Here is a 14,634-nt window from a genome sequence, read left to right on the forward strand (position 1 = left end):
CATATGATGTCCTTCAAATAGATGCTTTATTGTATCCTCAACTGTTGTGCCCTTCACTTTATCTTCTAACTTCTCGCAGAGTACTTGGTTTAGCTCCTACAAATCCTCTGTTGTAACTTTCTCCACTTCCATGCTACAGAGAGGCATAGAGAAGCTTACATCATGCTTCTTTAGAAAAGCTTGAAGCCCATGAGTGGATCTTGTGAGATATGCAGCACATGTATTCTCCATTTTCGCATTTAAACTACCTCCCACAAACATAACTATAATTTGTTGAATGCAAAAATAAAAGATATCACATGTCTTTTTCCTAAACCTGTAATATATGGAACGAAATGAATCTTCCCAAGCTGATTGTCGTTTTGATAGGAACTCACTTTCTGCAACACTGACACGAGCAGCAGATAATGCCATAGTAGAAATAAGAGATGGTGGTAACATAAATTGTGGGTACACCCACGAGTGCAACGCTTTCCAAAAGGAAATCTCCTTCTTTTGGGAGAACTGTGAGCAAGAATTATAGTTTGCGTGTACTTTATCATGTGAACAATCAAACCGAAACATGAATTCTTTTATCCCATGTACTTACTAGTATTTTTCAACATATGGCACCAGTTAAGTGAAGAGGAAGAAATTAGGTGCATATTAACTTTCAGGCTCAAATCCAAAGGTACTCTATCTCCAGCTATTTGCAAATCATGTCCAAAGCTCTTAGCATACAAGGATGATCCTAAATTTCGCAATAAACCTGGAGGGTCATGAGGTTGAGTGAAAACAGTTGAGGCCTTATTATTTGCTAATCCCTTAAACGCCTTGGCCATATCAACAGTCGTTCTTGAAGACAAAGTAGGAGAACTCGAAGAGAGCTCAACAACATTACGAAAGTTGTTATATTTTTGACACTCAGCCTTCAGTTCAGCGTTCTTATTTGTATATTCACTATTTATGGGGGTATCTGGATTACTAGATGAAGTGTGATTTCCATTCCTTCTCTAAATAAATTTTGATGAAAGCTTCACATCAGATGGTGTGGAACCTTGGTTGGTCTCTTTTATCTGTTTCTGAAGCAAAGGAGCATCCTTAAACTTGTCTCTAGAGCTAAGTATTTTAAGCCTATCACCAGGCTTGGTAACAGGAAAAATATCAGCAACACGAGTATCGATGTATCTGGGCAGCTTGGGCAACTCAACTTTCTTAGGCCCAGAAACCATTGCATCATTGGACTTCTCTCCTTGTGATGTCATAAACCAGTAACGCTCCAGCTGCTCCTCTGTAATGCTCCAACTACTCCTCGGAATGACTCCTGTCCAGCTGTGTCCCAGATTTGAAGTTTTATTTGATTTGTTATCAATGGTAAACATGCGAGCATCAAACTCCATGCCAATTGTCAAGTCGTGGACACGCTGGAATCTCTTATCAGTGAACTGGAGGAGAAGACGTGCCCACCCCTGAGTATTTGGCAGCCACTTGTATAGCTGTAGTTCCATCTAATTCGGAAAACCTTTTTGGAGCAGAAGGAATGAGATTATTTTAATTTTTATTTGAAGCCGTGGTGAATTTCTATCTTTGACTGTTTCATTTTCCTTTTGCTGTTTGAATAAATTTTAATGAAAATGAGGATATCGAGTGATTGTTTCGGCGTCACAAACAAAATGAATTCAAATATCATATTCAAAGCACCCGATTTCATGTGAAGATAATATATGCCACCATACAAAAACAAATAGATAGATCTTGTTAAAAATACCATCCTTTAAGAACTGGTCGTTTAGCGATTGAAATGGAGTCCTTCATAGATGCTTTTAAACCAAAATTCGCTCCCACCCAAGAACGTTGCATCATGCTAATAATGAAAAGTTGGTTTGGGGCAGGCAATGGATTTTTCTGAACATAATACACCAGCCCATGGCAAACGCGTAGTTTATCTCAATCATAGGCTAAAACAACACCTGTCCCAGTTGCAATAAAACTTATTTTATTTGAAAATCCGCAATCATATCATTAAAGTGCCAGTCCTTTATAAAAATTGGCCATAGAGTCATCGTATTGTAACTCCAGGTCCATGAGGTTCTGAAGTCCAAACATCCATTTGGGTACCACTCATTTAGTCAGACTAACCGTTTCAAGTTGTTCCATGACTTCCAAGCAGAAGGATTCTTCCAAAGCTAGGTGCAGTACTATTACCGGTGGCATTGAGGAATACTGTAAGCTTCAATGTGAAACTGTAAATGATGTGGGTGCAACAGAAACAGAAGCACCAAATGGCGCACTCCAAAGATCCTTGTAACTCTCATTTCCTGCTATATTCAGAAAACTCCTCTCAATGGTACGAGAATTGATCAAACTAGCTACTGTGATTGAAGGAACGTTAAGGTCAGAACTAATTCCAACGTTTGAACTACATATAGCACCGGTGTATTTGAGAACAAGAGGTGCTGATCCATTTATGGTACATAGGAACGCAATATAATCTTCATAACCTGCATTGAAGATGAGTCTGGGATCCAAGGCAGCAGCTGGATTCAGAAATCCACTTCCCATGTCAAAAGTTGTGGCCGAAATTGCATCGCCATCTGGATTGCTGTAGGAGTGTTGTGCCATAATTGGTAACCCTTGATTGTCATTGAGTGATGCAGTGGTAGATAGTACAGAAGTAATGGCTGTTGGGTTAAATTGGGGTATTTTTGTTTCACTAGAGCTGCCACTCTTGCTATATGAGGTGCTGCCATGCTTGTTCCCGAAAACATTGCAAAATTCTCGCCTTCAAATTCAACTGAATCTATGCCAATAGAGTTTCAAGCAGCCCAGATGAGATTACCGGGAGCTATTATATTTGTTTTCAGTATATCTGCTGCATCTAAAAGATTGTCCTGTGGATTGGGCCCCCTTGAAGAATAATACACGGCTTTTTGTGCTTTCTTGTTGTATTCTACTTTCAATCCTCCAGGGACTCTGGCAACTCCTCCAAACTTAACAATGTTGTTAGATTCATCTCTAGTTATGGAGTCATTGTAGTATTTCAGAAAAGTCTTAGAATCATCTGAAGAGGAAATGATTAATCCCGGCATCCTCAAAGGGACTGGATTGAATGGAAACCCAACCAAAAAAGGGTCTATGTAGAAGATGATGCCCACTGCACTCAAATTGTTAGCAGTCATAACTGCTTGTCTCACAGAAGACAAACCAAGGGCAAACCTTATTGTGTAGCTACAAATCAAGATGTTTCCTTCAACTAGATGTTGTTCCAGCTCACTGGGATCTTGGCATTCATTGTCATAGATATCCTCAGTTCCATTCTTCTGGGCATGAGTTGCAGCAACTAGATTGTACATATCATCATCATCTGTTCCAGGAGCAAGTCCAACTCCTAAGATTGTGAGATTGTTGCCAAGAACTATAGAATTATTATAACTATGATCATCGGCAGTAGCTCCCACTGTGAATATCCATGGGTTGAAGGAAAAAATACTATTTGGAGAAGGTCCAGCATTTCCTGCAGCTTGAACGACAAATATTCCAACTTTCACAGTGGACAACAAAGCCATGCCTATTGGGTTAAAGAAAGTCACAATCCTAGAAGGTGGCCTGTTAGGTATGATTGACGGAGACAATATATCAACCCCATCTTGAGCTGCTTGGAGATGAATTGAGCTGAAACAAATTGAGTTTTTGATGAATCGATGATGAATTTCGACCTTAGGGCTCTGTGCGCCGCGCGCACTCCCAGTGCGCCACGCTTGGTGAGTGCGCCATGCTAGTGTTAATTTACATTGCGGAGGAGCGCCCAATGCGCCGTGCGCGGCCAGTGCGTCACACCACTCAGCCTATGTGCCGCGCCGGCAAACTCCAGCACATTTTTTGCCCAGTTTACCTCTAATCACTGATTTTTCTCCAGATTCATTTGTCTCCGCAATTATCTTTGAGTGCATACTCCTTATTTTCTTTCCCCGATCTAAACCACATGATCATTGTCACTAAATGCTTCTTCCATTTCTGCATTTGCAAGTGATGGGTCTTTCTATGTTTGTGGGGGCCATTTATAGTTTCAATTTATGTCATATGGGTAATATCGGAGTTTGCTCTTTTTAGTGTCTTGCTTGATTAAAATGATGACTCTTCTGTTGATTCTTTGCAGGGATAGGAGCTATTGAACCTAGCAAGATGGGCAGGGCTGCTTGAAGAACTATAAAATCTTATCAATCATGTATTAAACGAACTTAATAATTTCTTCTTCAAAACAGAGTTTTGAAGAAGAAATGTCCTTCAACATTATTAATAATGTGAATCTTGAAGTGAAACCTTATTGAAGCTCCCTTTGGCCTGCAGGCGTTATTTCACACTTCTGGAGACAAAAACTCTGGACTCAAGAATTAAAATGACTCTTTTCGACCAAAATGGCATTTGATGACTGCAAATGACGAGAAATGAACCTTGGTGAATTTGACTCTGATAAAGGACTGACAAGACTGAGTCTAACACATACCATGCATTATTGATATGACCTTGCGTTGATGATTGGACCCTAGTTAGTATGATGATTATGTGTTGATGCACTTATTGATATATGTCTATCTGTGATCATGGTTGTGTTGTACATGCATCACAATTGATTTGATGATCTTGCAAACAAGGTATCCTCCCTGAGTTATGCTAAGGTACATTGATTTATGCTGATTTGGTTTAGCTGATATAGTGTGCCTCACAAGAAAGAGACCAGATGGCTAGCAAGGTGGTAGAATACATAGAATATCCCTATGCATAAGATGGACAACCTGGTGTGGGAAACTCCTCTGACTTGATAGACACATTGAGAACACTGAAGGAAGAAATAAGGAATTGAAAAGTAGACAATGACAACATCATGCAGGGACAATAGAAACAAGCTGAGGTGAATGCAATATTACTTCAGAGTTTTTTAGATTTGTAGCGACAGGGACCTCTTTGGATCATCTATGGACATGAGGAAAAAACTAATGGGGAATATTGTAGCAGGTCTCATAGTGGACATAGGTCAAATAGTTCTGGCACCATCATGGATGGGTGGATGTTGGAAACCCCAGATAGGAGGGGTGACAGGCGCATATATTACTCTAGTTTTGGTTCTGATAGACATCATGATCATGATCATTATCATTCGCATAGGAGGAATGATAGCGGATAGTTTCCAGATGAGTTCAAGAAGGAAAAAACTACTACCTTTGATGGAGAGTTGAAGAAATCGAAAGATGCGGAGGCTTGGTTGCTTGGCATGAGGAAATTCTTTAATTGCATGATTACTCAGAAAGCATGAAAGTAAGGATAACACTTTTCAGTCTCAAAGGCAAAGCGGATATTTGGTGGAAGACGTGAAGAATTTCAAGGACATACATGAGGATGATTTGACTTGGTATGTATTTTAAAGGCTCTTCAAGAAGAATTAGTTGTCTCGGAGGTATTACGATGACATAGCTAAGGAGTTTTATGATTTGTAGATGGGTTCTATGACATATGAGGAGTATACTAGCATATTTTTTGAGTTGTTGAGATATGTGCGTTACCTAAGAGAAGAGAATGCCAAGGTTGAGACATTCATTAGTGGATTTTGAGTAGCATATAGAGACTGGATTAAGTTAGATAAAACTAGATCGTTGGAGGAGGCCATTCGAAATTTGAAGCGTCATTATGAGCATTCAAAGCGCAAAGTTGAGGTGAAGCATGACTTGAAGAGAAACAAGAATGCTAAAGGAAAATGGACACCGAAGCGAGGAAGACCTCAAGATGCAAGTGGGAAAGATAATGTAGTTCCTTACAAGGGATTCAATACAGTGGAGAAGGGACGTGGAGAGCAGCAGGCTAGCAGCGGTGGTAGGGAACCATTACAGTGTTGGATATGTGGTAAGGACCATCGTAAAAGGGAATGCCTACTGTATCAGAGTGGTAGTAGACCCCAGATCTACAGTGATCAAGAGGCGCATACAATTGTTGATGTTATTCATAGCATTCCCCCAATTTATGGAGGTATGGACAATAGGTAGGTAGATCATAAGGCATCAATCGTTGAGATGGATGGTAAGCTTAGTGATCAAGTTGTTTCTATTTTTATTTATCCTATATCTTACTATAGTTATATTAATCTTGACCATGTGGATAAGTGTGGTTTGAGAAAATAAGGGCATATAGAATCTTGGTTGGTAATGAAAAATAAAATACCATTAGAAAAAATCACCTTATGAAAGGCCTAATTTCCAATGGCCACTCCATTTCATAAATCAACAAAGCTTAGTGTGGGGCTATGAACCCTAAAACTATATCTCTCTTCTGTAGGCTCTAATTTCACTTCCTTACATCCAAGGAAACATTAACCTTATTTCCGAATTCTTAGTCAAAAATAATATTAAACCCTTATTTAAACCTCACAAAACACTCAAATAATTATATGATTATGCCTAGGATAAGACTAATCCTATGACTACATCAACTTATTAAAATCGTTTCTTGTATGGTAAGTCATACATATCATGAATTTATTTCAATGTTCAATGTTCGTCTCAAAGAACACATAACAGACACAAACTACTACCACATTTCCAAATTTTCCATTTTCAAACACTTCTTTAAACACCTTACGACTCTCACATTCGTTATGCTTTTGAAATTGAGTTTCATCATGAAAACATTAAATGGGAAGATGATTATAGACTTAGGTAATCATGGAATCTCCTCTATCAACTTGATAAATCATAGTCAACATTCTTAATATTAATTTCCGTTTTTCCCTTTCTATCTCCCTCTAGGATTTTCACTCCTCCCTATCTCGCTCTTCTATTCTCATTTTTTCCACCATATTTTCTTTCCAAGCTCACCCCCTCCTTTTTTCTTCCTCTTATAATCTAATAGCCCTTAGCCTATTTGTTTGTTATTACTATTCATTAATTTCTCCCTAGTTTATTGTTATTCCTTTTTTTTAAATAGTTTTTTCTTTTTATTTTTTTAATTTATAATTTTATGTGATAGTCAATATTTTGGGCTATTTTATCACGATCGTTATGCGGGCCGACAACCGGGACAAAAAAGGTGCAATAATGAAGGGTACCTAGGCACTTAATACCGTCGTCCCCCACATGCTCAAGGTAGCGGGTGCGGTAACCCTTGGCATGATTGCATGCTCGGGAGGTGAGCAATGTGGTGGGAATAGAGGCAAGGTAGGGTATAAAGAATGGTGAGGAAATTTGACGTGCAGCCTTATCGCGATAACTTGGGGAAAAGGGTGGTATCACAGGGCTGGAGGAGAACGTCAAAACGCGAAGAACCAGGGCCATCGACGAACACCTGTAAACTTTGAGTATGTTATTTGGATCCACCTCAGAACTATAATTATGGTATTGTTGGGGTTTAGCAAGGGTGCAAGGGGTTTTGTTTAGGATATAGGTAATTGTTTGTGGCAATGGGGTAGGCAACTGCTTGCCATGGCCTTGTTATATGTCTATACCTTCTGTCAAATGGGCGAAACCCATGACTATTGGGGGTAATTTCGTGTTGTTCGGATGGGAAGCTTTACGCTCAGTAAACAAGGATAGGGGAAGCTTGACTGTCACAAGGTAATGCAGGAGGGGCAATTAACCATAGATGGGGGCAATGGAAAGCAGCTCGTAGGAGGCTTGGGATGTAGTTTTACCCGTGACTCGAAATATGATCACTCAGCTACCTGGAACCCATGCCGGAGTGATGGCAAGGCCATAAACTCTCAGTGGTGACCCAGCTGGGGGGAACTGAGAGGCAAAAGCACTAAGTCTGAGGCAGAGGGGGAAAGGTACCTGAACTACAGCATGCATATAACCAGAAACAAGGGGGGTCTACGAGCTTGGCATGGGCATGGGTTGGTAGACCTACATATAAACGAGAGAAATCAGGATAGGGAAAAGGGAACTTCAAGGAGCTGGGGTCATGGCCTTTCGCATTGGGGGTTGCGGGCTCCTACCCATCCCAGCATGACTGTGGGGAGAATTATTGGAGAGGAGAAGCAAGGCAAGAGGTACCCCGCTGCAAGCAACAATGAATGGGTGAGGTGGTGCATAGTTTCAATTATGTGTTTTAATCTAACTTATTGTGGATGCCATCAGTGCTCGGGACAGAAAGTTATGGCTTGTGCTGCGCGAGTCCAAGCACGTGGTAGGAGAGGCCCGACACCCAGGAAAGATAAGGGGTTGAGCACGTCAGAGCTACGAAAAGGCAAAAAATCAGTAGAAAATCTCATAACAGATCCAGCGGGGGCTTACTGAGACAGGACATATGTTGGCATCCAGAAATTGCTGGAAGAATGGGAAGAGGAAGTGAAACAAGGAAGCGAGATAGAGGAAGAGATGGAAAACTGGAGAAACTTAGTTCCAGATTTGGGAAACACCCGTGGGAGAATCACTCAATTCAAGTAAACTATGTACTTGTATTGGCTAATGAAGAGTTTAGTATGCAAGGCAATGGAGCAGATCTTAGTGGGAATGGCGATGACACTACAGGGAATGTCGAACTACAAGAAGGATATGGATAAAATCCTCTTTCAGCTACACAAAGAGGATATTAGGCTGGATAGAAATGACCGCCATATCCCTTGCATCCTAGAGCTATAGGATATGCCAGGAGCATCCGCCATGGACGGCACTTGTTGCGTCTGTCTCAGAGGGACAAAAATATTAGGTTCCTACCCATGCATAATTTTCTCTTATTCAAATAGATTTTAATTTCCATGTTGCAACTATGAGTTTATATAGTTATGTAGTGTTTAGCTTTTCATTTCCATGCTGCAATTAAGTGTTTATATAGTTATGTAGTGTTTGGTCATGAAATATAGGCATATCTAGCCTGGCTGGAAAGACTAAGACAGTGTTATTTTTTGATGGCTTACAATGCGGACCGGTGGCCAACAGACTTGGCTTCCCTCTAGTGCACGTTGAGGCCACTCGATTTATTTGTGGTGTAAACTTGTTTATGTTTAATAGAAAATGGAATGAAGGATTTTTTGGCAAAGTTTTGGTTATAGTTTCTCACTTGTGGAATTTGGGTTGCCCCGCTATGCGATGAGGGAGCAATAATTCATTTTTGCATGTTTGGACAATATTCTGTTGCACGTGCGCACGTGCTTCAGCGTACCACACAGACATGCATCTTCGAATGGTCCGAATCCATTTGTCCATTTTGCGCCGGAACACCGGTGCCGGGACATGCCTGACCCCACCATTTTTTGGAACCGTTATTGTTTCCAGTCCATGTAGATCCTGTATATCCCCAACCATTAATGATACCAGTGCGGGGAGTTGTGCTTCCCTTTGCTCCAATTACTGACAGGCGAACATATTCGTGACAGCAATAACATTACTTCGTGTCCAATTTGCCATGAGGATTTTCAACTCCGGGAGGACGCCTTAGTAGTGATAGAATTTCAATGGTAGTAGTGATGGTTTACATTTCTTTTTTTTTTTTAATAGTGAAAGGTGAATGTCACATAGTGTGGGTGGTGGTTCGAGTTTGGGATCAACCTCTCTTAGTATTGAACTTCTTGCTTTTTTCTAATTCTATGAATTATATGTCACAGTTTTTTTTTTTTTTTTTTCTCTCTTCCTTCTTGCAGTCACTATTCAAGAAAATTTGTTTTAATTAAAGTAATTTAATTGTAAATGAATTTGTTTTATTAAATTTATGAAAGTGATATCTTGTAATATTTATGTTTTTTCACCTTGCTCAATATTGCTTAATGGTTTTACTTTGTCATTTTAGAATATAATTTTATTGTGCATTATATATATATATATATATATAAAATAATAAAACTGATAGTTTTATTAATATATAAATAAATAGATTATATATATATATATATATAAAAGTTACAATCTCTTTAATTTACAAATAATTTTATTCAAGTATGAAACTTATTATTAAAGGTTACATTACAAAACCAAAAAATTTGTATCTCATGAAAGGTTTTGTATACTCAAATACATTCAGGATAGATTAGAAAACATAATTCAAAAATAGAGACAACTAAGTTAACTTTCATGATTTAATGGAATGCATCACCTCTTTAGGGATTTCAACAACATCATAAATCAATCTACTATTTAGGAATCCAATGTGAGGTGGAGACATGAGTTGTGATAACTCTTCCTTGATTTTGTTAGCTATTTTTTTAAATCATATTATATAAAGAATTGAAAAGAGTAACCAGTTTCAACCACTTCTAAATTGTATATCCCCATTTGGCCCACTTTTAAATCATATTATATAAAGATATAGTTATTGGCCCTTCTTTTTACATTTGTAAACTACTTTAATCTCTTAATTTTATTATTATATTTTTATAAAATAAAATTATCAAATCACTCTCCACCATGAGTGCTTGTTGCAAGATAATAATTTGATGTGCCACTATATCATTTAGTTTGTATTTATTATATGTTAATATTCACATAAAAATAAGATAAAATAAAAAATCATAATTATAAAAAATCACCAATTAAGAAATTGTTATTTCACATATTTATAAATTATTTAATCAAGATTCAATAACCGCCTCCTCCTTTTACGTTAGCACTCAATCGCATAATAGAAAATATTGTGTATTAGCTCCTCTTATCTGACGGCCCTGCCACTCACGCCAAATTGAATCAATGACCCTCCACTTTTTACGCTAGCAATCAACTGCATAATAGAAAATGGAGGGAGTATTTTTCAAAGTGAAACGAGGTCCCTTAACCATTTTTGTGAGTCCACAACCTAACTAGATCGTTAGGTGATCTAAACATGATAATGGGCGGAGAATGGCAGAGCTGGAATGAAGAGCACAAACGCCCCAAAACACAGATGAATGCTTAGGCATAAAATAAATTGTTCATCACAGTAAGAGACAAACAAATAAAAGAAATTATTCATTACGGTATGAAACATACGTTAGGAATCGGGCACTAGAGAGTCCTTCCCAATGACTTGCATTGCCCCAGGTCGATAATGCAATGAAGTTGATATCGTTTTCCACTGTGTGTTGTTATGGATCAGAATTATGCTGTCCGATAAGCCTTGACTAAGATCTACCTCTACACAAATTTTTGCAAAAGTATGTGTGCATCTTGAAACTCTTTCCATGCCTAACTTGAGGTATTTTCCTATCGCATTCCCCATTCCTTTGAAGACTTCCGGTAGCCAGAAGTGTAGCGAGAGGTTTTGTATCCTGACCCATACTGACATTTTGGAAACCACCATGTATTGGCGTCAAAACCTGGGAACCAGGGAGTCATGAAGAGTCCTGCAAGAGTCCTGCATTACCCTAGAACCATGGTCCCTCATGGAGGACATTTCCTTTTCTTTGACAGTTTCGAATTTGACAATAAAAAAACCTTTGGAGCATAAATGGATGTCACAATTTGTTGTCCATGTGGAGAAGATCCATTGTTGTAATGCATCTGTTTTGGGCCAAAAGCCATTGAATCTGCATATGATAACCTGTGTATAAAATTCAGTGTAAACTATATTTCCTTTCAGGCAGAAAGATTGTCAGTATTGGAGTCTGTGCTTTTTGCTCCACAATATAAGGTCAAGGTAGATCTTATGGTGGTGGGGGCTTGTTGATGGCTTCCCCCTTCCCTTTGGCGGCATCCTTGAAAGAACATGTTCCCTTTGAGCTAGATCCAAAGCTTCCGCCTCTCAGCCTCGTGTTTGGGATGATGGTTGAGTCTGGCATAATTCCATAGTCCTACACTATATATTGATCTTTTAAGATTTGTCCTGCATATATCAAGCCTTGCATGTTTGCTGATATGCCTGTATGTGCTTGTATTTCATACTTTATATCTTCTATCAGCCTCTCCTTCTAGATTCGCTTGCATATCATTCTTCCTAACAGGGATCTGATAAAGATTTGTATCAGTCCCTGTCAGGAGTCCTTTGCGGATAGTGTGGTTCTTGGCCAGGCTCCGTCATGTCTACCTCCTATCGAACTGATAAAGATTTGCATCAGATCTTCCTCCGTAGTTGGCGGATCAACCTTGTCTAGGTCTCGATCTATTCGATCTACCTTCTCTGTCTTCCCAGGAGCACCGGGGTTATTTTCCAAAGGCCCAATCTTAATGCTCTTAGTAGCTACTTTTATCAAGGAACCCTGGTCCTCCAGATGCATGTCGGTTTTTTCCTCGGAAGCCCCTCCCATGAGTGTCATCTTCCCCTTGATGGCTTTAATCCCCATGAGTCAAAGTGATGGTGGGGGTGTAGTGATCATGATGGCCCTCAACCCTACATGTGTAGCCCTATCTTGCATGCCAGCCTCCCCTAGGGTACTAGCTATTTTCAAGGATCTTAATTTTCTATTGCGGCATGATCGATCCTCACCTTCCGACACTACAGCAACTATCCTCGTCTTTCGCTTGGTGGTATAAACTGTCGCCAATCCAAAAGAAGACCGGGACTTAGCAGGCCGCATTGTCCATATCCGGTTGTGCATAGCCCCATCCTATTTGTCTTCTAATTGATTTGGTTGATGGGAAGGAGAGCACCCCTTTGGCTTGAGGAATCGATCTCTGGTTTGGAATGAGGCGGAGGCGTAAATTTTTCCTTCGGAAATCCTATCCATGGCTCCCCCCTACAATTCCTTTATTGAAAAAAAAATATTTGTTTTGGTAGGTAAGCACCCACGGGGGATTTAAACCAGTGACCTATCGAAAGGAGTGCCTTAACAGTGCATTGATTCACCGTCAATCCCAACATGGTTACCCTATTATACAAAGCTTTTTAGGAATATTGTGTCCTTCAAGAATCATATTATGTAATTCATAGGGTGCCATGATTGAATGCCCTTCAAGTATTCTAATTATTCAGCATAAAATGGTGCAACGATGGATAAAATAGTTAAATCTTAGTGTTACCCTTGTTGAGGGAATAATGGATACTAATGTGTTGAGACTTAAACTTTAGGAATTAGGAAAATATTGTAAATACTATAAATATGAGAAAAAATAAGAAAAAAAGACATTAGAATATGAATTCCAATATTCTCCCTCTCCTTGTATATAATACTTATTTTCCTAATATAATTTATTATTCATGGAGTTACCAATGCTAGGCCTAACATGGTATCAAAGCACAAGTCCCATTTTATCTTGTAACTCTTGTCTTCTACTAGTTTTCTTCTCCCACATAGAGTTGTTCCTACTTTGTCCTTTATAACAATTTCCTATTTATCCAATGAAAATTTGGAGCATTAATTCTCTTATTAACGTTTGTGCCTTGGAACGAAGTGTAATCTCTATGCTGAATAAAGTTGGATGTTGAAAAAGTGTGAAGTATTATCTACATTGAAACTTGACATAATGCCTCTCTATACTCTCTGTTTAGTTTCAAAGGTCGTGCACTATGCGTTTCATCCATTCTCTATTTTGAGCTTTGAATGTCCTGGATTGTGTTTAAAATTTTGCGCATTCATTGAAGTCTTGTGTGTACATTGGTAGCTTAATAGAGTTGTTTTCTATATTAATTACACTGGTTTTGAGAGTAGAGTTATGAAGCGAAGTCATTTTTAACAATCCCTGGTTGATTTTCTATGTAAAAAAAATAAGACCATGGTCATGGGACACATATTCCGAGCTAAATGTTGGGAAGGAATGTAGTGATGGGTATCACTGGTGATCAATAAATGGTTATTGAAATTCAAAAAGGAAAAGTGGCATTAATTGACATTTTATTTATGAAAATAAATGAAAATAGGAGAAAGGAGAGATCAAGAGGCACATATTTCATAGAAGGGAACTTGAAGGGAAGCTGAAGAAAATAGAGGCCTCAAAAATAAAATGGCTTTTAAGGTTTAATTCACAACTTTTGACAGTTTAACCATTTGTCAGTTCATTTTTTTATCACTCTTCTATTCTCTCATACTCTCATAATCTTGCACACTTAGAGCATTCTTAGGGTATGTTTCACTTGGATTGGAAAAAGAAGGAAAAGTAGATTAGGAAAGTGCATGTGAACAATTGGATTAGTACCTATATATGGATTGTTTTGCAGGTAACAAGTTGCCTGTGTAACTTCCTTTCCGATTTATGGATGTGTAATATATGCATGTGATTTTATGGTTATGTGTTGTCATTGGCATGGAATATTTCCTAGATTGATAGTGTTTTTAGCCTTTCCTTGCCATTTCTTGGATAGCCATAATGTTGTGGACTTTCCACTCGATGTTTTCATGATTGGTGCTCATAATTCCTTATGGTTGTGTGTTGGAATAAATGCTCTCGAAGCCTTTGAGTTACTAGTCCTAAATCCTAGGTTGAGACAAACACTTTGGATCCCTTGGTGGGTTGAGTTACTAGTCCCTAGAGGGGGCTTGGACAAATTCTCTAGATTCTTGGAAGGTTGTGGGTTGAGTTACTAGTTCCTGGAGCCTTGCAAAACTTGGGTAGAGAACGATCTAGTTGGTGTTAGTGATGTCTGACCATGGAGGTGGAAACATTGTGGATCAGGGTTGATGTGGGTTGGCCTATCGAAGCCTTGGAATTTTTTGTTTGGTTTATTCCATGAGATCTGACATTCATGCCTAGAATTCTTAGCTTGTTTTGGTTAATCTAGGTCAATTTTATGAATTGAGTCTGAATTTTTAGCCTTGTTGTCATGCCATGTATC

At 38.8% G+C, this 14,634-nt stretch overlaps 1 pseudogene; it reads right to left on the minus strand.

Moving 5' to 3' along the window:
- Positions 1–2,122: 2,122 nt before the first annotated feature.
- The window catches only part of LOC149171259 (subtilisin-like protease SBT2.3 pseudogene), a 58,307-nt pseudogene continuing 45,795 nt past the window's right edge, over positions 2,123–14,634 (minus strand).

Source organism: Pinus tabuliformis, chromosome 4_2, assembly GCF_031772625.1.
Source record: "Pinus tabuliformis cultivar Carrire ecotype Pingquan chromosome 4_2, CPIR1, whole genome shotgun sequence".
In the NCBI taxonomy this organism is placed as follows: Eukaryota; Viridiplantae; Streptophyta; class Pinopsida; order Pinales; family Pinaceae; genus Pinus; species Pinus tabuliformis.